The 25,704-nt window shown below is 43.9% G+C and overlaps 1 long non-coding RNA gene across 2 annotated transcripts in view; it reads right to left on the bottom strand.

The window, feature by feature from the left end:
- The window catches only part of LOC138286578 (uncharacterized), a 103,360-nt gene extending 78,049 nt beyond the window's left edge, over window positions 1–25,311 (bottom strand). Inside the window, exons 1-3 of one of the 2 annotated variants that reach the window (XR_011202017.1) lie at window positions 25,125–25,311; window positions 24,964–25,051; window positions 1,173–1,303 (exon numbers count right to left, since the gene is read on the bottom strand). This is a non-coding gene — a long non-coding RNA (uncharacterized lncRNA). The remainder of the gene's footprint in view (window positions 1–1,172; window positions 1,304–24,963; window positions 25,052–25,124) is intronic. The other variant, XR_011202016.1, reaches the window with a different exon arrangement.
- Window positions 25,312–25,704: the final 393 nt, after the last annotated feature.

Here is a 25,704-nt window from a genome sequence, read left to right as displayed (position 1 = left end):
TCAATAATACCTTGAACCCTAAGCTTATTCAACTCACTAAGCACTCCTTCTCTAACATTGACAGGAACCTCTCGAACTTTACTGAAAAATGGGATCGAACCTAGAACAATCTTAATTTTATGTCGATAGTCTTTCAACTCATTCCTAAAAACTTTGGGAAATTCTTGCGATAAAAGTTGCTGCAAATCTAAATCAACATTGGACACACACTCAACAGAGGGAACATCTTTCAAAATGATTGGATTTTCACTGTTGGGATCCCACATTACTCCAAGGTCCTTTTGGTGCCACCAGCTAATAATACTGTCTCCTTTTTTCAAAACATAAATTTTACCAGAAGTAAAACAACCTTTGTACTCAATTAATCCAAGAAAATATCCATGCAAATGTATCACCTCACCATCATACGCACATGGTTTGATGTCCGGTTTAAGAAGAGTAACGCTGCCTTTAAGGCAACGATAGAAAAAATCATTGGATACAATCGTGATTTTGGCACCGGAATCAAACAGGACATTAGTCTCCTTCCCTTCCCTTCTCCTTCCATCAAGAGGACCTCTACCTTTGCCTATTTGAAGTACAATTTGTCCACAGTCAAAATTATTCTGAACAGAAAACTCATCATTGTCAGATTGAACCTCAAATACACCTTGTTTAGCCTTCCTTAGTCTACAAACAGAGGAAAATTGTCCTTGCTTTTTACACAAAGTACAAGCTGCCCTAAGAGCTGGACACTTTTTATCATTGGCAAAGTGCCCCACTTTGTCAACACAGCAGAAACCATACTAGAGGAATCTTTTTTTTATCACATTGACACATTTTGAAGAATGTTCTATTCTTTTGGCCACAACCAAAACATCTTCAAGAGAGGGCTCGTCTCTAAGCCACAACTCCTCACGAACCTTCTCAATGTTACAACCAAACATAAATTGATCTCTTATCCTCTCATTGGTAGAAGAAGCAAATTTGCACGAAGAGGCAAGACGTCTAAGATCTGTCACATAATCTTCAATTGTCTCCCCCTCCCTTTGCAATCTTTTGCAGAAGTAATATTGTTCTAGGATAGTGCTCACTCTGGACAAATAGTGAATATCTAACTTACATATGCAAATCTCAAATTCATTTAGATTTACTGCTTCATTATCAGGAACGTCAGGAAGGTGATCAAATACCTCTTGACCTTCCATCTCTGACAAGTGAAGTAACAACGCAGTACGACGTTCCGCACTCAGTGACGTTCCACACACTTTGGCATAACGCTCAAACACTTTTTTCCACTTTGCCCATTTGATAGGAGGTTCACCTGGGGAGGAAAGAAAGAATGGGGAAGCCATGACGTTCTGCATCATACAACCAATACTACAAAAGAATAAAATAACAGAAGAAAGGTGAATTCATAAGCAATGTACACTTAAAACCTTTTTTCCCTTGTTTTCAAAAGCTGTGCACATCAGCGAACCATGAATCAAAGTGTTCAGAGTTGAATTATAGGAAGATGTGCAAGGTTAAATTGTGAAGCTGTGCACATCAGCATTAAAAAGTACTTGAAAATACACCAAGTCCAAAGTGGCATCACACCAAGGGTCAAGAGTTAGATGAAATATGATGAAATGTGACCATTTCTACTTCCAAAATCTCCAAAGTAGTACTGAAGGGAGAGTCAGTTTAAGGCATAATGGTTGCCACTTCAACCTGGCAACAGCAATCGGAGGTAACCCAAAAAAACAAAAGCAAACAAATCAAGAAAAAAAAAACGTCACTCCGTTGAGAGCGCCGGAAAGCACTCTAATGGTTTTATTCTCCTGGACACGGACGCCATGTAACCATGGTAACAGTGTAGAAAGGCCCTTAAAGGAGACGCTGTACGGAGCACTCCAACGGTGTTGCTATGTACACATAGCAACCAGCTGGAGCGGGAGGCGTCCTCGCGCATGTAAACCAAAAAAATAAATGTGCGTGCGCAGCAGCAGAAAGGGAAGTCCAACTATGTAATCCAAAATGAAGAAAAATAACTCCAGGAAAGGCGCCTGGTATGCCGGGAGTCCAACGGCGACTGCGGCCGATCACCGCCTACACGCCGAGCCTCACAGCGACAGATGCCGGAGATAGTCTTCAGGCGTTGAGCCGACACCCACCTTCGTCACCAGTGTAGAAAAGACGATCACATGAGGTAGGAGAATGTAATCTCTTTTATTTACTGGATGAGCCGTATTTAAGGCTCATCCACTGACACACTCCGCACAGCTCTTCCTCACACCACTCCCCGCAACCGTCACTCAAACGAACCTCATCTCCAGCGCCATTCCATTCTAGCATAGATTCGAGAACACTACCTGTAGTTTACAGGTGGGGCTGCATTAACCTATACCGGAGTATTGCAAGGATTCCTAGGGGTCTAGTAGGACAAGCTTGAGTGCCCTCCGCTCTGGTGACATAAGCAAAAGTCAATTGAGTTCCAACCTGAACTATTCCATTTGGTAGTTACCTCTCCTGTCATCAACACTCAAGCCAAATCAAACAATATTACAGTTTCTATAGCACGATAAGCTCATACAGGCCATCCAAACACTGATGAGAAGGCAAAGAAAACAGAGCCAACAAGCTCAAATTCAGTTCCATTCACTGCACAGTCTGTTGCTGTAATAAACTGGGTTAATCGTCAAGGGCGGTGACTACCACAATCCTTGTCAGCATGAACTATAAAAGTCCCTAAATTAACCTGAGCTCACCCGCCCGGCAACTATTACACAGAGCAGGCAGGCTTAACTTAGGGGAATGTGTGAAGCATTTCTGTAGTACCATAACAGTAAAAAAGTCAAAGCACAACACCATAAAAATCCCTAAGCAAATTAGAAAAACAGGGTATATTTTGATAAATAAACTGACACAAAAATGACAAAAATCCAATTGGGGGAACCAGAGCTAAGTATTTTTAAAGTTAAAAAACAAATAGCTCAAAAAGCGTTAAGTGCCAATCATGGTCTCTGCTCTCAGTAGATCAGGACGAGGGTGCGATTAGAGGCAAACCGCAAGGGAGTGCGGGTCGGATACAGGAACCAGGTTTGACCTGGTGGCAGGTTTCATCTTGGGACTTAGGGCTCGGTTTAGATGTTGACAGATGCCTACAGTGGGGATGGAGTAAATTACTCTTTCCCCATAGCAGAGGGGCCACCCTTCAAATGTATAAATGACCACCAAGCAGGCAATCACTTATAATTTATAATGCATTGTCAGGAACCCCGTCACAGCATATCCTATCAATTCATATTGCTGTTTGGTGCAGGGCTGTGTCAGTATGATGCAGCCCTGCAACAAACAGGTTTTGTTTTTATTTTAAAAAAGAAAATCCCAAAGCAGGTTTTCTTTTTGAAAACAAAAAAAAAGTAATGCTGCCTTCGCCATATCCCATGGCGGGGGTGAGGGTGGCTGGGGGGCATTATTTGGGTTTCACTGTCCCTCACTGCCAAGGTTTGCCTGGTGGTGATGTACAGTAAAAAGAAATGGCTACATCCTGATTGTGTGGGAGAACATGTAGCCATTTCTTGAAAGGCCCTTACTATGTCGGGCCATCTGAGATATTTAGCTATGGCAGTGACAGAGTAGTCACAGCAATAGCCAAACCAAAGGTCTGCCCACATTTAAATCGGACAGGCGGGCCTTCATGTTGGCCGTATGTATTGCGATGGTACATGCTGCCAACATTTAAATTTGGCCCTTTGTAACACAAATTGAGGTCCCGAACCTTTAGTTGAGCAAGACAGCAGGCTTTAGCCAAGGAGGGTTCCATGAGGTCTGATAGCTGTTGGATGCAGTCCCGGGGGAAGCCATGGGTTTTTGGCAGGAAAGCTCAGAGTAGAATAAATTGGAATTTTGCACCCAGATAAGGTCACTCGCTGGCCATATACGTTTGGCATCTTGGCCTCTCAAGAGTTCTATGTTCACAATTAGGGCCTCATTATGACATTGGCAGTCGTACAAGGCGACCACCAATGCAGTGGTGTCCTCCCCAGCCCTATTACGATGTTGCCACCAGGCTGTCCGATGGGAACATTGTAAAGAGCGTTGAACAATACTTCAATATAGGACTCGACTCCTTTAAGGGAGCAGAGTACTATTCTGTAGAACAGAGGGGGCCGACCAGCACCCTCGGAATGCGCACTGTCTGTAAATCAGACTGCGCATTCCAATAAAGCTGGGCTAACATGGGCAGTGCAGTGGCCCACTTGTGGCCACTAGGCACACCCTTACCTCCAGCCTTTCCATGGCAGTCAGTCCTTCTTAGAAAGAGAAAGGCTGGCAGTAAGGGGAGTGAGTTGTAATCAGCCAGGCGGTGATGAGCTCAGCAGTTCCCTGGCTGAATACAACTAAGATCGCCCTCATGCCGTTGGGAACTTAGGGCCAGATGTAGCAAAGGGTTTGCGCCTCGCAAACGGCAAAAAACGCCGTTTGCGAGGCGCAAAAGCCTCTCTGCTATGCAGAAATGCATTTTGCGAGTCGGATCCGACTCGCAAAATGCATTTCCGACTCGCAAATAGGAAGGGGTGTTCCCTTTCTATTTGCGACTCGCAATGCAATTCAATTTCATTTGCGACCGCAAAAGTGGTCGCAAATGAAATCGCAGTTACCATCCACTTGAAGTGGATGGTAACCCAGTCGCAAACGGGAAGGGGTCCCCATGGGACCCCTTCCCCTTTGTGAATGGAAAAAAATATATTTTTTCAGAGCAGGCAGTGGTCCAATGGACCACTGCCTGCCCTGAAAAAACCGAAACTAAAGGTTTCGTTTTTTTTTTCCAAGTGCAGCTCGTTTTCCTTTAAGGAAAACGGGCTGCAGATGGAAAAAAAAAAACTGCTTTATTAAAAAGCAGTCACGGACATGGTGGGCTGCTGACTCCTGCAGGCCACCATCCCCGTGAGTGCCCATACTCGCAATGGGGTCACAAAATGCGACCCACCTCATTAATATTAATGAGGTGGGTCTTTGCGACCCCATTGCGAGTTGCAGAAGGTGTCTGAGACACCTTTCTGCATACCAAATTGCGAGTTGCAATTTGCGAGTCGCACGGACTCGCAAATTGCAAGTCGCAATTTGGTTTTTTCCTACATCTGGCCCCATGTTCCCAGCAGAGACAGCAGTACCCTGGTGGTCCCACCACCATGGTAGTAATGTGGCGGTCGGACCGCCAAAGTTGCGGCAATCCGACTGTCACCGCAAGTGTGGCTGTTCTTGGACCACCACACTAATAATAAGGCCCTTAGTCCCTTTTTCAGAGCTCGGAATCCTTCAGCGTGGCAAGACTGCAGGCTGTACCAAAGGGGGCTCCACAAGACTAGATACTTTCCGTGTGAGGTCCCACTGAATTGGATTTGCTGCTGTGGAGAAGCCCAAAGTGAGAGAAACCTGAATCTTTAGTCCAGTGGCAACAAACCTTGGTTAGATCAGCATGGCAGCATCCTCCAAAGGGATTGAAGTTGAAAACATTTTTAAGCCCAGGTTTTCAGAGGTGGTGGGAGACGTCCATGTAGAAACAGCCAAGGGTCTCAGTACCTCAGGAACATCACTTGGGGTTCAGGAGTCTCTAACAGCAAAGCCTTAGGAAGTTCCAGCTGGAACTGGTTGACTGGACAGTTGCAGGAAAGGGCCTTTTATAGCTTGTTGTGTACCTGTAACTGACCAGGAGGTCAGCCTTATGACACCTAGGCCCATATTTATACTTTTTGACACAAACCGGCACTGGCTAACGCCATTCCTACGCACCATGCGGGCGCCATATTTAAGGATTGACGTTAGCCGGCGTAGGGGAAAATGGGGGTTGTGCATCAAAAAATGGTGCAAGTCAGGTTTGAGTAAAAAATCATGGCTTAAACCCGACTTGCAACATTTTTTGGCGCACAACCCCCATTGAAATGACTCCTGTCTTAGCAAAGACAGGAGTCATGCCCCCTTGCCCAATGGCCATGCCCAGGGGACTTCTGTCCCCTAGGCATGGCCACTGGGCACAGTGGCATGTAGGGGGGTCCAAATTAGGCCCCCCATGCCACTTAAAAAAATAAAATAAAATACTCACCTGAACTTACCTGTACTTACCTGGGATGGGTCCCTCCATCCATGGGTGTCCTCCAGGGGTGGGCGAGGGTGGCAGGGGGAGTCCGTGGGGGCAGGGAAGTGCACCTGTGGACTGCTACCATGGTCAGGGACCATGAAAGTGAGCCCACAGGTCCCTTAACGCCTGCCCTCACCCAGGTGTTAAAAAACGGCACTCATCAGGCTGGGTGCCGTTTTTTAAGGCCCGCCTCCTCCTGTGCGTCAAAATGACATGAGAATGTAAATAAGGCGCATAGGCCTTAAAGTCATTTTTTGGGCGGGAACGCCTACCTTGCATGTCAACGCAAGGCAATTTCCTGCATCCAAAAAATGACGCACACGGAGGAATTTTGACGTCAAAGTCTAAATATGGGGCAAGGTTTGCGCTGAATGTGCGTCAAAATTTTTGACGCACATTCGGCACTAACAGAGTATAAATATGCCTCTTAGAGTCCACTTCTTTCTCCTGGGCACAAGAGGAAGCAGGTCCAGAACATCAGGGCTCCTCACAGGTCATAGACAGCAGGTCCAGTCTTCTTCTGTTATTCTTTGAGAAAGTGTTTAGCAGAGGGTACCAGGTGATGGCACATTTATGCCTGGCATTAGCCTATGGATGTGAGTGACTCCTGGCCCCTCCTTAACCAATGGGGTACAAGTTTGCAGGGGTAACCCTACCCACCTCTGCAGAAGTTTCTGTTTGCCCTATAGCAAACAATCCAACAGTGCCTCTCTCTACCTAAATATAAGATAGTGAAACCCTTCTCCCTTTGTGCAGCTGCTGTGCATCACCCAGAGGTATGGTCCTGGTGATGAGCAGCCCCTTTTCTGTGATCACTCCAAACCAGTTCTGGGGGCAGCTCCCCTCCCACATGGATTGGTGCCTGCCTCATTGGGACAACAAAAGAAGGGGCCTGTCCAAGTGCCCCCTGATATCTGGCTGTGAGAGGTGAGCCCTGTTTGAAGTAAGTTAATTCCTGGCAACATCCCAAATTATCCTGCTGCCAGAGGGACAAACCCACTTCCCCACACCCAGGCCATTGTCTCCATTCTGGGAGAGGTTTTCACCCCTCATCCAGGGCTGAGCACTCAAGGCCAGATTCACAAAGGTAAACTAAGATGTTTGGTCTAAACTGAGACCAAAAGTCTCAGTTTACAGCTTTGGGAATTCACAAAGGGCATTTATGTGTACTGTCTTTATGTCCGCACTCAGAGGTAAGTTAAGTATGCCAATTCGGGTTATGGCAATTTGACCATGCTTACGAAAGGGCAGAACACAAGCACTTTCTTACTGGTTAGCCAGGATTTAAGTACACAGAGACCTAGAGCCAACCAAACAGGTAGGGCAACGATCTGAAGGTACACCATGCAAAACATGGCCATTTCCTACACTAGTCAACTCACTATAAGCTCAGGTATCTCTCTCTCACTTTCGCTCTAAGTAGAATGCCATTCTTTTCCCTCTGCACTCTGGGGCATATTCATACTCTGTTTGTGCCGTTTTAACATCATTTTTTTTACTCTAAACCAGCGCAAATTTAACTCCATATTTATATTTCAGTGCTAGACATGTCAATGAGATGCAAGGTAGGCGTTTCCGTCCAAAAAATGACTCTAATCCCGTACCACCATATTTATCCCCCCATGCAAAAATGGCACATGGGTGGGAGGCGGACATAAATATTGGGGCTAAGCCTGCTTAACGCCATTATTTCATGCCTGGGTCAGACCAGGCGTAAAGGTACCTGTGGACCCATTTCCATGGCCAAACACATAGGAATGAGCCCACAGGTGCCCACTCCAAACCCCAGAAACACCCCCACCCACACCAGAGGGACACCAGAGGACGGGGGACCACATCCCAGGTGAGTAAGGTAAGTATTTTTTACTTTTCTGTAAAGTGCCATGGGGGCTCTTACATGGAGTCCCCTGCCTGGCACTGGGTCTAAATGCCATGCCCAGGAGACACTGGTACCCTGTGCTGGCCATAGGGGTGGTGGGCATGACTACTGTCTACACGTAGAAAGGAGTCATGTATTTGGCTGCTTGTGCATCAGAAAATGACGCTAGGCTGATTAGCGACAGAAATGTTGCCTCTAAGCAGCCTACAGTCATTTCTGGCGCACAGCCTCCATTTCCCGTACCAAAACCCCCGCCCGGCTGGCGTCATTTTTTGTGAAGCCAGCCTATTCTTAGCGCCAGCTTGTGCCGTTCCTTAAATATGGCGCCCGGCTGGCACTGTAGAATGACGCAAGCCGGCGCTAATATTTTTGCAGCAAAACTGCGTTAGTGCAGTTTTGTGGCCAAAACCATAAATATGGGCCTCTGTCTATTCAGTTCACCTCACTCACTGAGCAACCAGGTTCTAAAGGACTGAAGAAGAAACTGATCAACCTACATTAAGGTCATGGTGTTTTTAGTTTTTCAGTTTACTAGAGCGTAAACTTAGCCCAAGGGCATTAGCCTGCTTTGCATGAGGACCAGATTACATTACACAAGGTCAGATTAGGTGTTTTTTAGCACGGACATAATAAGTGATTTCCTAGAATCACAGGACATTTAGCTGACCTGGGACAAAAACCTAGCTTCCCAGTTCTAAAATTGGCAGCTCTGGCTGTTATGCCACATCTCCACACCACACGCACCACTAGCTACTGCCACTGCAAAGGTCGACTTAGTAAAAGGTTTACCCAAAGGCAATGTGGATTGTTTTATAAGTGGGGCACGAATGGCCAACCTCTTCCTCCATTCACTGTCTCCAACTCACTATCTGCAGGGTGCTTCACTACAATATTCTCTCAGCCCACTGCCTGAGCCCCACTGACTGCCCTGCATCCCATGCACTCACTATCTACAGCGCTTCTCCCCATACATTGTGCACAACGTGGTTCTCTACACTCAGTACAACCCCGTTACTCCCCCCTCACCTGACTGCACAGTGCTTCTCACTCACTCGCAAACTCATTGTCTGCAGAGCAATTCTCAATCAGTCAACCAAACTGACTGTGCATTGCTTACCCTCCTTTACTGTCTGCCCAGTATCTGCTCAGTACATCTTTCTCACTATGTGAATAGTGTTTTTTACGACTATCTACACAACAGTCCTCCACCATTCACTCTATTCTCAATGCTTCTCCCCCACTTACAGTCTGCCCAGTTCTTGTCCACCGCTCAGTGTTTGCACAGTGCTTCACTCTCTCTCACTCACTGCTAACACAGTGTGCCACTTTCATCACAAATCACTGTCTCACACAACACTGTCTTTCTGGTGCTTACTTCACATGAATAGCCCACCCCAATGTATGGGAAGTCCTTCTCCCTTCGGGAAGCTTTTCTTCACACAAGCAACTTGCTGTCTGACTACCACTTCCTCCGCGCTCAGTCCTTCTCATGGCAGGCACAGCATTTGAAGGTGAAATTTCACAATGTTCACAAGCTTTTTCTAGTCCAGGCAATGCATCATGGTAAATACAGTACAGTCACAGTGTGTTTGTCTTTGCTTGAATCTTAAAGAGCTGCCAGTGTTGTACAGCGTTTAGCAAAAGTGTTTCATCTATTCATTCTCAACAGAAAGGCAAAATATCTGTTGGGGGAACACGACTTGCTGTTCAGTTCATGACTATCAGTTTTCAACAGCTCTTAGGCGCTAACTCCAGGTTCCAAAAGCCAGTCACCATCTCCGTCAAGGGGCAGGAGCTTCATGACAGCACCTGAAGGTAGACGTGCATACCTGAAATGGATGTGCTGCTGAAATGGAACTCTGAAACTTGAGAGGTCAGCTGACTCTGCCCAAAACTATGGCACATATTTATACTTTTTGACACTGAACTGCAAAGTTTACCGCCGGCTAGCGCCGTACCAAGTCACTGGCATGGCATTATATTTATGGTATGATGCTAGCTGGCGGTAAGGCCCAGCTAGCGTCATAGAAAAGGACCCTAGCAGGGTTGGGGAGGCGTAGGGGGAACAGCGAATTTAGCATCAGAGGATGACGCTAGTACGGGCAGAGGCAAAAAAAATGCCTCTACGCAGACTTGCGTCATTTTTTGACGTTAAAACCCCATGGACATGACTCCTATCTCAGTTAAAACAGGAGTCATGTCCCCCAGCCCAATGGCCATGCCCAGGGGACTTGTGTCCCCTCGGCATGGCCATTATGCAGTGCCATGTAGGGGGACCCAAGTTAGGCCACCCTATGGCACTTTGAAATAAAATGCTCACCTCTACCTACCTGGGATAAGGGTCCCCCATCATTAGGTGTCTTCCTGGTGTTTGTGGGGGTGGGTGAGGGTGTCCCCGGGCCAGGGAAGGGCACCTGTGGGCTCTTTCCATGGTCTCTGACCATGGGAAAAGGCCCACAGGTCCCCTAACCCCTGCCCTGACCCAGGCGTTAAATAACGGTGCTAATCTATTGTCAAGTTAGACAGATGACTGAAAGTTAAACTGGCTGCGACAGTGAGTCAAAATTCTTCCAAATTGTTAGAAGGGCAATGCACTAGTGAGATCCAACTTAGGCCTGTACCTCTGAAAAAGCAGCAGTGCTTGAATAGAATAAGTCAGGACCATACCTCTGAAAGGCTAGTACGGCTGGTGAGAAGTCTGTCATTAGTCCGCCCTATGCCTCTCTCAAGGCAGTGTGGCTTGGGTAGAGTAAACAAGTACTGTGCGTGAATGGTTGGAGGCTGGGCAACCACCACCCACAAAGTAGACCTGCACTTCTGAAAGCTGGGGTGTGGCAATCACTGACAAAGCCCCAAACGAAGTAATAAAAACAATAAAGATATCAGATCACCATATATCAAATTAAAATGAGTTTCTGAAATCTTTAAAATGTACAGAGAAAGTTCAAAACTGAATTACAAAATCAATTTAGCATTATCCATTGTTATGATATTAAAGTCCTCCCGTACGCAGCCAACATGCAACTCATTCTCTCCCTCACAGACAAAGTGCTCAGTACCAAGATCAAGTTCAATGCCTGCATGACTAAAATTGGCCACTGGATGAATAAAAACTGTCTAAAGCTGAACACCGACAAGACTGAAATTGTGATCTTCCTGAAGAGCACATCACTGTGGGAGTCCATCTGGTGCCCAACAAAGGTAGCACCAACCTCCACCACCCACGCCAAGAACCTTGGGATCATTACTGGTAGCAATCTCGACATGACCGCCCAAGTCAATGTGTCACCTCCTCATGCTTTCATACCTGAAGATGCTGAGGAAGATTATCTCATGGCTCCCAATCAGAACCAGGAAAACCATTACACACAAATGGACTTTGGAAACAGCCTCTGTGCGGGATCAACAAAAAACTCACCAGAAAGCTGCAGAGAATTTATAACTCAGCACACCACACCTGAAGGAACTCCACAGGCTCCCAATACACAAACGAGGACAATTCAAACTGCTCACCCACACTTTCAAGGCACTACATAACACTGGCTGTAGCGAAGTAGAAGTGCTTGCAAAGAGCCGTGGAATATAGTATGACAAAACACCAAGCAGGATGTATATTTCAAGAAGAGTTTAATCCATAAGCAAATGAGGACCCACGACCTCAGCAGCGGTGAACTGTTTCTGGAACAACGGTCCAACTCCTACCTACGCGACCGGAGTTCCAGAACCCATCAAGTATCACCCGCAAGTTGCAGTTCCATAACATAATATACATATAAATGCCACAGTAACATTAGGCTAAGCGATTAAATATAAATTACAATATATAATATGAACTAACAATATTACTACATCACCTCCCTTCCTAGAAAGAAACGAAACCAAACAACACAAGTCAAACAAGTATATGATCACAAAATCTTGATGGTAGATTACTAATTCTGGAACTGCGTGTAGATACCGGTTCTGATCTGGCCTCACTGGAATTGTAATCCACATCGCTCATAGCATTATGCTGAGATTCAAATTCACCAGTACCGCTGACAGCATCAGGGGTTTCATCACAAGTATTGCCATCAACAGACGTATTAGTACCTCTCAAATCTTCACCTGAAAGCTTTGAAATATTTCTTGAAAACCCAGAGTTTCCTGAGATTTCATTGGCAGAAACAGTGTCATGTGCAGCATTTTTAAAAAACTAATTTCCAAACTCAGTTGATAACATGAAACCTTCAATGTCTTTGCGTTGAAACATTATCTTGAAAGCTTGTGCTTGTTCATCAGAAATAAGAATGACACTATTCTACCACCCTTTCCCTTCTAATAACACAGAAGCTTTCGTCTTGTCTTAACAATTTTTACCGGTAATGAATACCTAGATTCCCCTTTACTTACTCTAAATGTTTTTTTGATTAAAACCCAATCATTCGTACATAACTCAATACATTTGGTATTTCTTTTACAATCATAGTCATTTTTTTGTTTTATCAGTTTACTACCAACTCTTTTTCTTAAGTAAAAGTCCTCCTTATCAAATGTTGAACAAGGTTTTTCTCCTAACAGTCCACACATCCATCTAGGTGCAAGTTTTGTTCTAGGCTCTCTTCCTCTAAGCAACTTAAAAGGAGTGACTCCAGTAGTGGAGTGAGGGGTGGTTAACTATGTCCACATTTTCTCTTGTAAAAATTCCACAACATCAGAATTAGACGCAAAGGCGGTCTGTATTCCTTCTTTGAGTATACGATTTGCCCTTTCCACTAACCCGTTTGAAGCCGGACTATATAGAGCTACTCTCAAATGTTTAATACCATGCAAATCCATAAAATCACACATTTGTTTAGACACAAAATGAGTAGCATTGTCAGTGACAATAGTGTTTGCTGGACCCTCTAGTTTGAATAATTTGCTTAGAAATCACTATATCAAAATTTGTGTTGGGTACAAAAGAATAATAAATCCACTTTGAAAAATAGTCACCCATGACTAACAAGTACCTTTTACCTCTTGGTAAAAGATAAAATGGTCCAGAAAAGTCCATGGCTATTCTTTCCCAGGGTTTCCCTGGAAGAGGAACAGAACATAATGGTTTGGTGACTGATTTCCAGTGTTTGTCAGAAACGATACATTCAGGACACTTATTCACAAAGTTTACTATTTGTTTGTCCATCCCAGGCCACCAATATGTCAAGTTCAACTTCTTGTAGGTCGCAGAGATTCCCATATGATCTTAATGTGCAATACTGATGATTCTGTTCCTAAGTTCCGGACGTGGAATTACGAGGTCACCCCTTAAACAAATGTTATTTACACAAGCTAACTCTTTGGCTACTTGCTGAAAACATCTGAGTTCACCTATTGATTTCTTCTCAGCTAGCCATTTTGTTCTTAGGAATACTAGTACTTTGGATAATACCTCATCACTCGCCATGGATGTTAACCACTCACGTTCTGTAATGTGATTGTCAGACACAGCCAGCACATCCATCAACGCTATAACACACTCTTGTTCAGAATCAATATCCATGGAAGCATCATAAGATAACAGTATGCGGGATAGCCCTAAAAATCCTTACCCCCCTGTATGTATTTGGTAACCAAATTATACTCTTGAAGTGTGGATAACAAATAAACCAAATCTTGCCCAAACTATTACCATTCATTAAAAACACGAGTGGTTTGTGGTCAGTATACAATTCACAAGTGGTGCCCCAAATGCAAGTTTTAAATTTCTGGATTCCCCACACACACACCAAAGCTTCTCTCTCAGTAGTACTATAATGTACGTCTGCATCAGACAAAGTCCTGGAAGCAAAAGCTACAGTGTTTTCATGACCATCAACCCATTGTCCAAAAACTGCACCTATGCCTTTCAAACTACCATCAACCATAATAAACGGTTTTCCAGCTGGACTAAAAGCTTGTAAAGCTGGAGCATTGAGAACTAAATTCTTGATATCTTCAAACACAGTGTTTAATTCATTACTCCACTCAAATGTAACTCCTTTTTTAAAAAGACATCTCAGTGGCTGTACCGTCATGGCATAACAAGGAACAAACCTGGCATAGTACTCACAAAGCCTTAAAAGCAATCTAAAAGCATCTTTGTCAGTGGGAGAGCATGCATTTTTACCAGCACCTAAATTGCTAAACTTTGGCTTAATTCCTTCATGGGAAATATTATGGCCCAAATATTCTACCTTGGTAACCATCAGTTTACATTTACTCGGTTCAATTATCATACCTTTGTTTTTTTAAAATATTTAAAACCTTGTCTAAAACTCTTAAGATCTCGTCCTGGGTTTCTGTGAAAATTAATATATCATCTTGGAAAGCCAGACCTTGTGGTAAATCGTGAAAAATTCGTTTTAGGAAAACACTTGCCACATTAGCAAGACCAAACGTAAAAATTTGAATGCTCCAAATGGAGTTACAAATGTGGTTAACTCCTAAGAGCCTTCACTCAAAGCAATCTGGTGATATGCAGAATGGAGATCATTGGTTGAAAAAAACTTTGAACGCCCAATATTGGAAATCATCTCATGAATATGTGGAAGGGGATGACAATCCACCACTATGTTCTGATTGACCGATCTCAAATCCACACACAACCTTAACTCACCATTTTGTTTCTTAGTAATCACGATGGGAGAAGCCCATTCTGACGAATCAGTTGGTGCAATTATGCCTTCACCTTGTAATTTATGTGGCAAATTCTTTAAATCTTTTCTAACACTTAATGGTACTGGTCTGACCTTGTGCACCTCTGGAATCGCATTTTTCTTTAGTTTAATGCGATGCTCAAAGCCACATACAGTACCTACTTGATCTTTAAAGACGACAGGAAATAACCCAACCATGCGATCAGTAATGTCTTTAGACATAGACACATTTGCAACAGGATCATTCAAACCCAAATCAGGTAACTCTCCTAAGGTTACGGGAACATCATGACCAGGGCGCAAAATAATTCCAAGACGAGCCAAATCCTTCCACCCTATAATGTCCCGACCTCTAACAGCAACATATATCTTGATAGATATGGATCTGCCCACACATTGCAAACTGGACCAAAAATAACCCAACAAATCAATATCATGGTCCCAAAACGCCTTAGAGTTGATGTCAGGAGATTGTGAGGCGATACTGTCTTTCCACAATTTAAAGAATGTATGATAAGGTAAAATGGTGATGGGAGCCCCCGAGTCAGCTAATACAGAAATGTTTTTTTTATCAGTGAGCACCTCACATATCGCACCTCTAATCACATTCTCAAGTTTACCACAACATTCAACAGGAAGATCCGCTATCAATAAAACATTCAAGAGCTCATTAGAACATTGTGTAATCTCTTCGTTCACATCCACATTGCTAATTTTCACTTTGTTATAACTACCCTTGTTACTTGACTGCGCCAAACACTCACTTTGAAAATGGCCAATTTTACGACAACAATTGCACCTTTTCCCTATCGCAGGACAAGAGGAATCATTTCCAAGATGATATTTAGAACCACAACGGAAACAGATCCTAGAATGTCTTCCTTCTTGTCCGCGACTTGTTTTGCTATGTTTTCCCTGTTTACTACTCACTGTGCACACTACTTCCTCTTTGCTCACACTATCTAGAGAAGTATTTTGGTTAGCTAATACCCTAGAAGTAGTTATTGATCTTTCTATTCCTTTCGTTATATCAATAACTTCGTCAAGTGTGGGATTGCAACAAGCTAAAAGTCTCTCCTGAATTTTCTTAGGAAACAATAGAAAACAAATTGATCACATATATAAATATCAACATTACTACCAAATTTGGATTTTGAAGCTAGAACATGCAAATTGCCTCTCTACTCTTCAACTGTTTCATCACCCAATTACTTACACATGAGAACATTAAAACATTCTAATAACACATTAGAGTCCAGGGCCCAGCATACTTTAGCAATCGCATCTGTTTTCACAAACCATCCAGGAACCTCCCCTGGTCCAACTCCTACTTGCACAAATCCCACATGTACGGAAAACCAAATCCAGCAGTCGGGCCTTCTCCTACATCGCTCTTAAAGCATGGAACGATCTGCCACTACACTTAAGAGCCTCCTTTTCACTTCTTGAATTCTGCAAGAAGCTGAAGACCTGACTTTTGGAGTAGTCCCACTAGGCCCTAGGCATGCTCAGACTAACACTTGTTCAGGGCCAGGATACCCTCCTGGGTGATAGTGTGCTCTAACAATCTGCATAACATAACATAACATGCATTGAAATGGGGTCTTTGGTTGGCAGTCAGGTTACCCCCTGTCCAAGCAAGAACCCTCATTCTAGTCAGGGCAAAGGAGAAAAACACCTGGTTAACCCCCACTCATCCCCTTGGTAGCTTGGCATAAGCAGAAAGGCTTAAATTAACCCAGAGGCAATGTGTAAAGTATTTGTACCAACACACACAGTAATACAGTAAAAACACTACAAAAGGGACACTACACCAGTTCAGAAAAATAGGTCATATTTATGTAAATCAGACAAGACCAAAATGACAAAAATCTAACATACACAAGTCAAGATATGAATTTTCAAAAGGCTAGAGTCTTATGCCAAAGAAAACAATGGAAACGTTGAGTTTACCCAAAGTACCTGGTTTGCGTCAAAAATAAAGCTGCACCGGCAAACATGTGTCGGAAAAGTCAACTATGTGTCTATTTCTTACTCACAAGTGAGCCCGTGTGTCATTTCTTCTCTGGTCAGGTAGGTGATGCATCGTTTTTCTCCCTCGCAAGAGAGTGATGCTTCGATTTCCAGACAGAGCACCTCGGATCCGCACAGGTTCACAATGACTTTTGACGCCCAGGGACGATGTGTGAGAAATCTGGTCGCACGGTGTTAGAAAACCTCGCTGCATGGAGTTTTGTGTCATCAGCAGCCGCAAGTGGGTGTTGCATTGTTTCTCCACCAGTGATGCATCGATCCTCCAGCCGTGATGCAGGTGGAGCGTTGATTTCAGCCGCGAAGCAGGTGGCGCGTCGTTTTCAGCCGCTTTGCAGATGGTGCATTGAAAATTTCCCTGCATGGCGTTCTGTGTGTGGATTTCAGCTCTTGTTCTGCCAGCTTCACCGTTCAAGGGCCCAGGGACTGGATAGGGCACCACTTGGCAGGGCAGGAGTCTCAGCAGAGAGTCCAGGTGTGGCAGAGGAAGTCTTTGATGGCCCTGAGACTTCAAAACAGAAGGCAAGCTCAGTTGGAGATTCTTCTTCAAGCAGGAATGCACAACAAAGTCCAGTCTTTGTCCCCTTTCACAGGCAGAAGCAGCAACTGCTCGATAGCCCAACAAAGCACAGTCACAGGCAGGGGCAGCACTTCCCCTCCACTCTTCAGCTCTTCTCCTTGGCAGAGGTTCCTCTTGGTTCCAGAAGTGATCTTGAAGAAATCTAAAGTCTGGGGTTTTGGGTCCACTACTTATACACCTTTCTGCCTTTGAAGTAGGCACACTTCAAAGGAACTTCTCTGTTGTTCACAAGATCCTGCCTTGCCCAGGCCAGGCCCCAGACACACACCAGGGGCTGGAGACTGCATTGTGTGAGGACAGGGCATAGCCCATTCAGGTGAAAGTGACAACTCCTACTTCCACTCTAGCTCAGATGGCTTATCAGGATATGCAGGCTACACCCCAGCTCCCTTTGTGTCACTGTCTAGTGGAGATTCAAAAACAGCCCAACTGTCAGTCTGACCCTGATAGGGAATCTATCCAACAGGCAGAGTTACAGAATTGTTAAAGCAAGAAAATGCCTACTTTCTAAAAGTGGCATTTTCAAGCTAACAGTCTAAAAACCAACTTCAATAACAGATGTATTTTTAAATTGGTTCAGAGACAACAAACTCCATATTTCTATCTGCTCTCAAAGGGATCCTGCACTTTAAAATTATTTAAAGGCAGCCCCCATGATAACCTATGAGAGGGATAGGCCTTGCACAGTGAAAACCGAATTTAGCAGTATTTCACTGTCAGGACATGTAAAACACACCAGTACATGTCCCACCTTTCACATACACTGCACTCTGCCCCTGGGGCTATCTAGGGCCTACCTTAGGGGTGCCTTCCATGTATAGAAAGGGAAGGTTTAGGCCTGGTAAGTGGGTACACTTGCCAAGTTGAATTGGCAGTTTAAAACTGCTCACACAGACACTGCAGTGGCAGGTCTGAGACATGTTTACATGGCTACTCATGTGGGCGGCACAACCAGTGCTGCAAGTCCACTAGTAGCATTTGATTTACAGGCCCTGGGCACCTCTAGTGCACTGTACTAGGGACTTACTAATAAGTCAAATATGCCAATCAAGGAAAAGCCAATTACACAAACACTTTAAACAGGAGCACTTGCACTTTACACTGGTCAGCAGTAGTAACATGCCTAGAGTACCAAAACAGCAAAAACAGAGTCCAGCACACAGTCAAAACACGGGAAGCAGAGGCAAAAAGACAGGGGAGACCACGCCAAGGATGCCAGGTCTAACAAATATGTTTTCTCTGCTGATAGGAAATGTCATAGGTAAATATCAAGGAACAGGTAGGAGAGAAACTTGGAGGCAACCGACCCAAATGCTGTCTGATTGTCTTGGTTATCTTGCCTCTCAAATTAATTAAAGGGGGCTAGATATGGACCTGGTTCCATGAAGTCTCTGGTGCTACTGTAGTATTTGAACCATTGCTGTGGCACCCATGTATGTGGGACAATTTATTACAAAACAGTAAATGTATGACCCTTTGTACCTCCTTCTCTCTTTTTCTTTTTATCTCTCTCCTTGTGTTTCTTTGGCAATAAATGGGTATGAGGCTTGTCAGTGGTCACAGTGTGGGCATTTGATAAGTAAGGCTGAGCAAGACAACATATCTTATACCCTAGCTATGCTACTCCTTAGGTTATGTTATATTGATTTGTATAGCACACTAATCACCAGAAAGGGTACTCAGGTGCTTCATGATATTCATGATTGGGTACCTACCCTAGTTTTTTCACTCTAACCTGTTGTCCAACCCACACATCAACCTTCTTCACTTTCTTCTTGTAGTAATAAATATTTTCATACTTCTCATGAGAGTTTTTATTTCTGCTCCTAACTTCATCCACAAAACCAATAAAACAATTCAAACCCTAGCATCCATTCCACATTGCTTTTAGTTCTTCGCATCCTCCTTCTCATAACCTCAACAGGTGACACACATGACTCTTCAGTAGTGCTTACTGTGTATGCCCAAACATCGTTTTCCAACTGGATTTCCAAATCCATGTTACCATGCATAGCTAACAGCATTACACCTTTTAGAACACAATCAAATCTTTCGATCACACCATTAATCCTAAGTATGTCCAATTACATGGTTCTGTGTTTCACCCCAACTCTCTCAACAAAACTCTTTGCCTTGTTAGATTAAAATTGATCCTCACTGTCACTCAAAAAAACTGCCTAGATTCCTCTTTTTAAAAACACATGGTTTAAGAAACTCAAAATGTACTCAGTACCTACTTTGTTAACAACCTTAGTCACTGGCCAACATGAAAAAGTGTTAACGCCATAATAAATTGATGATTCATGCTCACTGGCCACGTATCATCAATGGGAACACACTTCCAAGGACCACAGCGAATAGTTACTTCATACACTGGAGTCTTGAGTTTCTTCAATGACTTGTCAGCCATAAAGCACAAGCCGCCCTCTCTCTCATCCATCTCTCCACAGAATCTATCTACCCCTCCACAAAAATAGTTTTATAAAAGATTGCTTGGTTCTCAAAATTCCAAAATAGTATTTATGTGCCAATTTGATAATATTTGCCTTCAAAGCTTCAGATGTGCCCATCCAAAGGCAATGGAGCACATGGTTCAATGGAAGCTTTTGTGGTGGCTACATGCCAACAATCCAGTGCTTAATTTGTGCTTGTTGTTTCCGGTGCAGAGCACGGGCACTCATTTTTGAGGGCCGGTGCTTATCTTTCTGCCTTAAGCATTAGCTGCGAGCAAAAGACACATATGGGAAAGACGGAGCAAGAGAAAAATGAAAACATGTCACAAAAGGAGAAAGCAGAAAGCTGCAGGAGTGAGCTCAAGGGGCAAAGAGTGGCTGTACATAGATTAAAGAGGCCAAAGGTGGCTTTAGGATTACGCTGCCTCCGTTTCCTGTGTTCGCACATTTAATTGCCACAGTTGCATGTTTAGGAGGAGGACTTTGGGCACCGGCACGTTTTTATTTAGAAATTAAGCACTGCGACAATCCTGTTTGTGTTTTGCAGTGCAACGACAGCGGATAGCGGAGGAGCGACAACCAATATGGCTGCTGCATGGCATCATTAGAAAGAACATGCCCGCTGAGCAGGATGCTTATACACAGAACGTGTGTGTCACATCTGGAAGCTGTGAGCATGCTACAACACCGAACATGATTTGTGTAAGGTGTGGTTGTAGGTTATAAAGCCTTGTACATGACTAGGAAACCTTAGCTTATTGTGAACCAGGAGTAATATTAGCTGTAGGGTTTGACTGTGGAAACCCTAGGGCAACACGTTTTGTTATGGCTGCTGATTTTCTGGGCCAAACAGCACACTGGGATAAAGTCTTTGAGGAGGCTCCCGGCTGCTTACCAGGTAACCCCGAATTACTCTCTTCAAGGTGCATCTCCCAGCAGATCTGCAAGTGGATACACAAGTGTAGTAGGCAAGACTACTCTATAAAAAGCCAGATGCCCAACTACAGAGGTTTGATATTTACTAAATAGGAGCAACTAACAATGGCCCTTAAGTCTCTTTTCCTCATTGTATTGTGTTGGAATTACATTTAAGTAACACTTACTACCCTTTATAAGGTGTTTAAATGTCCAGATAGGCATAGTATGAGGAAAACCCTTTGGTAGTTCACACCCCTGGTGAATATTGTAAGGGTGGAATAGGTTTAATGGCATCTACCAGGGCAAAGATGGTAAACTACCCGTAGATTGGTGTATTGCGCAATGCCTGGCACACAGATTGGTGGGGTTCATTTCATTGTAAGGCTCAATTTCCCATCAAAATGACTTCATAAAATCCCATCAAAAATCCCATTGTAAGAGTTAACTCCCATCAAACATCTCATTGTTTCACGCCTATCAGAAATCATACTGTAAGGATTACCTCATCAGAAAACCCATTGCAAAGAAGTATCCTGAAATGAGATGAGCGCTGTGAAGCACATCTCCAGGCCTGCCCTTTCAGGATGCGTCTGCAGTTTTAAATTGCTATTTCAACCTGGCAAAATTAACCTTTGATCAGACCTACACCTCACACCTAAGGTAGGCCCTAAATGCTCTTAGGGCAGGGTGCGTCGTGTTTAAATGTAGCACGTGTATTTTTAATGTTTCACATGTCCTGGTGGTGGCAAATCCCTGAAATCGTGTTTAACTGTAGCAAAGCCGGCTCTCCCATAGGAAAACAACAGGTTACATTGTAACAACATAGAATGCTTATTTATTTGGGAACAGCTAGAAAAAATGAGTCAAGGACTCATTTTATTAGTAGTTTAAAATCCAACTTATTTTGTAATACTAATTTAGAAATTATACTTTCAGAAAGTTGTTATTTCTGTGCCTAAGCCAAAAAAAGACTTCTGCCAGTGTCCATTGTCACCTGACTGTTCAATGGCTCCCATGTGGTGAAATGTGGATTACTCCTAGACAGTGGACAAAAGGCTTGGGTGAGGAGAGGTGTTTTTCTTCCTTGAGCATCATAGCCTGGGAGCTGCCACTAGACAAAACTCCTGTCTCTGTACCTAGCAGCAACATTAATTACAAGAGGTATCTTGACATTTTAATTGCTTCCTGAAGGCTGGACGCTAAACACAGCGCCCCCCCTGAGGTCAGCGCCTCCCAATCTAGGTCAGCACCTGGTGCGGCCGCACCGCTCACATCGCCCTGAATCCGGCCCTGGCCATGGCATAGTACTTCACTCCCACCATGACAAGGGTAGTCAGCCAGCCAAATTTAGATATGTCCGCCAGTGAGCCTTTCCATGCATTGAAAGTGTGACATGCAGTTCCATCAAAATAGTTGTATGTCAAACATTTAAAAAAATGTATCTTCAAAAACAAATTCCTAAAGCAGATTTTTTTCCCATGGCATGGGGGTGATCGAAAAGTTTTTACCTTCGCTTACCACTACGTTTTGGGTGGCGGCTTGTAAAAGTAGAAACAGGCTATGAGTCCACTGGCGGGTGGACACATGGTCAAACCTCCGGCGTCCCTTAACCTGTTGGTCCATCAAAGGGGTATGTACGAAGGGGAGCCGAAGCAGTCTTCGCCATCAACGTACGAAAGATCTGTCAGTCTGTAAATCAGGTGGGCAGATCTTCATTTTGGCTCAAAGGGTAGTCCGTCACATTTGCAATGGAGTAACCCTTTCTGCGAAACTCGAAAGTGGCCCCTAAGTCTGAAATCCTGGTCCCTGTATCTTACCTGGGCTTCCGCACGGTTGGCTTTAAACTATCTCCTTACCCCGGTCAAGCATGACCAGATGACCGCAGTTGGCGCTTTATACTTTTTGGCACTATTTTGAATCTTAAACTTAAAACAATTATAAGTCTGCTTCTACAGACTGGGTTTCCGTTCTTTCTGTGTCATTTTATTATTAAACATTTGCTCTATTTTTCTAAATTGGTTTGGATTTTTCGTGTTGTGATTTCACTTTATTACTGTTCAATACTGCATAGATATTCCACCCATAGACTGTATGTTAAGCTTGAAAGGTTTCTTTATTGACATTTGTGGTTCACCCTGACCAGGTTTTTGATTAGTATTTGAGGTGGGGGTCTCACTCTCCTAAACTAATACTTACACTTATATTTTATGTTTAGAGCGATAACTTTAATATTATTATGGCTGAAAATACACAAAGCCTCCCCAGAAGTTCAGGACAAAGTGCAAGTTCGGGGGGGAGTGGTTTTTGCGGCGGGTTTTGCCGTTCGAACCCGTTACAAGATGAGGCACATCACTTTCTTCAGACTTTAGGGGTGTAAAACTGCGTTAGGGTAGCGAATGTATGAAAACTCGGATCCACGAAACGATTGTGCAAGTTTTTCCGTCGTTCTTTTAAACTAAAAATTAATAATTGGGTACCAGAGCACACAAAACGGTATTTGATTAATTAGTTTTAACCTAAATATAGGACGCTCCTGAAATTTTTGTAAATTTAAGTTTTTGCTTTTTGACTGTAGCTTCAACCAAATTATGTTAAAAATCTGAGTTGTATTTTTTCCACATATTATGATTTTCCTTGCCACTCCAAAACAACCCTCTTAAATTACAATAGTAGGTAAACTGCAGATTTACAGCATTTTGCCTGACCTTCTCTGCCACAAGTCACAACCACAGAAGGAGAAGCATAACTTTAACCGTCCTGATAAGAAAAACTGGTTAAAGAGCTCCCTCTAGTGCTCAAAAGTCATATCGCGTGTTCCTCAGGAAAATGTCATTCTCTGTTGAGCAGTAATAAGATCACTTCGGCAAAGTTGTAGTTCTGCATTCTTATCAGTATCTCTGTCTGTTTGTCGAAAATATATTTTGGGTCTTGGTTAAAGAGAGTTGCAGCTGTTTGTGTTGTATGTTCGTAATTTAGAATGTAGAAGGTGTAATGGAAAAAGGAATGTTGGGTGTAGAATGTAGTGGGAGTTCTGGGAAAAAGAATGTTGGGGATTTATTTTATGCTGGAGGTTGGAGTGGAGGTGTACTGTGCTGTCTTCGATTAAAAACACTTTGGCCCATATTTATACTTTTTGACGCTAAACTGCGCTAACGCAGTTTAGCGTCAAAAAATTTAGCGCCGTCTAACGCCATTCTGAAGCGCCATGCGGGCGCCGTATTTATGGAATGGCGTTAGCCGGCGCTAGCAGACCGGCGCTGCCTGGTGTGCGTGGAAAAAAACCACGTACACCAGGCAGCGCCGGCGTAGGGGGAAAATGGCGTTAGGGCGTCTTAAAATGGGGCAAGTCAGGTTGAGGCAAAAAAATCGCCTCAACCCGATTTGCGCCATTATTTTCGACGCCCAGACGCCATTTAAATGACTCCTGTCTTAGTAAAGACAGGAGTCATGCCCCCTTGCCCAATGGCCATGCCCAGGGGACTTACGTCCCCTGGGCATGGTCATTGGGCATAGTGGCATGTAGGGGGGCACAAATAAGGCCCCCCTATGCCACCCCAAAAAAATTAAAAAATATAAAAAATTATACTTACCTGAACTTACCTGAATGTCCCTGGGGTGGGTCCCTCCATCCTTGGGTGTCCTCCTGGGGTGGGCAGGGGTGGCAGGGGGGGTCCCTGGGGGCAGGGGAGGGCACCTGTGGGCCCATTTTGAGCCCACAGGCCCCTTAACGCCTACCCTGACCCAGGCGTTAAATAGTGGCGCAAATGCAGGGTTTTTTGACCCGCCACCTCCCGGGCGTGACTTTTGCCCGGGAGTATAAATACGACGCATTTGCGTCGCCGTCATTTTTTTAGACGGGAACGCCTTCCTTGCATCTCATTAACGCAAGGAAGGCGTTCACGCAAAAAAATGACGCTATTTGCCCATACTTTGGCGCTAGACGCGTCTAACGCCAAAGTATAAATATGGCGTTAGTTTTGCGCCGAATTTGCGTCGAAAAAAACGACGCTAATTCGGCGCAAACAGAGTATAAATACGGGCCTTTAATGTTATCCTGTGTGTTCGTGGATTTAACAATTTGGCGACGAGGGTGGGATCACGGTGTGAGATTACGATATTTTGGGAGGATGATGGTCATTCTATCGGCGTATGCTTCGTATTAAGGAAGTTTCCTGCCGGAGACCATTGAAACTGTCACTCGACTCTGTTTTTCAAGAGACGCACCGCGCGTTTGTGTCGCATGAGAATTCCAAGTGTTCCAGCGCTTAGCCTTAGAATCCTCTAATGCGCGTGTAAGGTCATCCGGACACCACACTTCAAGGGTATAGAAGTGAAAACCTTACCTCCGTGCGGCGTCTCCTGGTGTTTGTGTTCTTCTCTTTGGTAATCCAGTAACTGTTTATTTTTTTTTCCTTTTCTTCAAACCACTTCCTGTAATAAAAATCGTAGTAAGACTACAAGGAAGTCATCGCATTGCAAAGGAGTTTGAAGTGGAAAATCTTACCTGCTCTTTGTCCATCCAGGAAGTTTTTTTATTTTTTCTCTTTTCGCAAACCACTTCCTGTGCTGAAATTGCTGTAGGACAACAAGGAAGTCGGAAGTTTGAGAACTGGAGTTGTTGTGTATTGATGAGAGGAAATTTGTTTTTTCTTGTTTTGTTCCACTGAAATAGTAATTTTAGGATTGCTGTCCTTATTTTTCTCACAATAGAAACTGTTGGAACCAAGAGTACTGTTCTACAGATTTCACGGTGATTGTCTGATTTACATTTTTGTGCACGTTTATTTACATGTTTTAATGGAAGATATATAATCCTAGCAATGCAGTTTGAACCATCTGAAAAGTTTTTACAGTGCAAAGGAGATCCAGCCATGGCTTGGTCGAGATGGAAAGAGGAATTTCTGACTTATTTGAAAGCTATTGATGATGATGATATGTCCCAGGAAAGAAAGAAAAACGTTTTGCTGCATTGCTTAGGTTCAGAAGGACAAATGGTGTTCGGAACTATACCTCAGGTTCTCATGCAAGGACAGTCTGATGAAGAGATTGATGTGTTCAAGGAAGCGTTAATGAGATTAGAGAAT

Source organism: Pleurodeles waltl, chromosome 3_2 (assembly GCF_031143425.1).
Source record: "Pleurodeles waltl isolate 20211129_DDA chromosome 3_2, aPleWal1.hap1.20221129, whole genome shotgun sequence".
NCBI classification, from domain to species: Eukaryota; Metazoa; Chordata; class Amphibia; order Caudata; family Salamandridae; genus Pleurodeles; species Pleurodeles waltl.
Note: the sequence above shows the minus strand (reverse complement) of the source record. Positions and strands in the feature narration are given on the sequence as shown.